Raw genomic sequence first — 1759 nt, 5'->3', positions numbered from 1 at the left:
AAAAAACAACCCCCCCCCACAAAAAAAAAAAAAAAAAAAAGAAAGGCCGAATTGGTCATTAGTCACTGGAGAAAAGAAGCACACATTCATATACAATAATAAAAGTATATGATCATCCTAACACTATCTTTACTGACTCATTAAAATGAGCCTCAAAGATTTGAAATATGTTCATATCTAATGCAGACGTCACGTTATCTGAGATAAGCTTTAATGTGAGTTCAAGTAGGTTATCGAACTGCACACGGATTGAAGGGAAGAGAAAGAACAGAAAGGTTTGAAAGAGAGAAAGTTTTAATATCTCGTGACTTGAATGCTGATATGAAATGTCACCTTAATATACTTACGGGGCCACTACTAAAGTAAACTATTAGGATAAATTTACATGTTTCTGTTTTCCTTTGGTAATTTCAGTAGATTACAGTCATTGCAAGAAGAACAGATTGATATACCTGGTCTTGAATAGCAAAACAGATAAACCATATTAAGGCATTAATCTGAAGTAAATTCTGTAAATACGCTTTTATTGTGAATTAGTGTTAAATGCCTTAGATATCAGAGAATCCGTAAACTTAAAATATTTAATTTACTTGTGAAATATGATTAATTAATGAGTTTGCTTTTCTTTAGTCAATCTTTTCTAAATTATTATTATTTTCTTTAGCATGCTGATGATTTCCCCAGGCCAACTTAACTGTACTCTCTCCTACTCTGTGCACAGAACACTGTTTTGGTCATGGAGATTCAGGAGTAATGGAGTCTGCTCGAACGAATGAAGGAAGTCTACAGTTTCTCAGAATAGAGAGACTATAAACAGTGACAGCACTGTGCTGTGCCAAAGGTAAACATGAAGAAACAACTGTAGCCCAAGTAAAGGAGCACTTTCTGAGAAGGGAAGGACACTTTGAATAGAGGGAAGAAGAAAATGCAGTTGTTTCAACATGGCAAGTGTGAGGAGGAGAGAAAAGTTCAAGAGGATTGAGGAAGTCGTAGATGGAACAAGGGATCAATCAGATCACCATACAACTTAATACCCATGACATTGGCAGATATTGTGACATTGGATGACTCTTAAAAATACTTTGACCAGAACCCTTTTGACAAGAATGTTTGCAAAGAACATACAGGAGTAATATAAGATAAGCAGTGTATCAGGTGCACTGTAAACTATGATGAATGGACAAGGAAGTGGTCCTACATTGAAAAGAATTGGGGAGATTTTGAAAATAATTAGGTGATAAAAAGGACACACGTTTCTGGTTACTTATATATGAGATGTGGGGAAAAAGAGGTTTTCAAAGTGATTTCTATCTCTTTAGTTTAGAAAGTGGGTTTAATATAATATCACCAGTGAGACCATTACAATGATTGTGGGCAAGAAGTGTTCTGTGAGAGGAAGAATTTCATTGGTTATGGTGAACCTGAAGTTATGTGGTTGCCCATAAAAATTTCTCCACATATATTACCTTAGCCTCTATTTTCAGACATCCAAGTGCTACCTAATTAGGACATATTTATGAGGATAACTGCTGTGATAACTGGACAGTTTAAACATGAGTCACACAAACAAATTCCCATGGCATTATTTCAGAGGAGTCAGCTCAATATTTCTAACATCATCTTCTCAAGCTAACTAGGTGAATGATAAATGCAACCTACTAATGATATGTATTGATATATCTTCCAATACACATATATAGATATTATATAGATGACCATATATTATAAACAAATACATTTAAAATTACAATAAGATGCT

The sequence above is a fragment of the Microtus ochrogaster genome, linkage group LG9 (genome assembly GCF_000317375.1).
Source record: "Microtus ochrogaster isolate Prairie Vole_2 linkage group LG9, MicOch1.0, whole genome shotgun sequence".
Taxonomy (NCBI): Eukaryota; Metazoa; Chordata; class Mammalia; order Rodentia; family Cricetidae; genus Microtus; species Microtus ochrogaster.
This window is presented reverse-complemented; position numbering follows the sequence as displayed.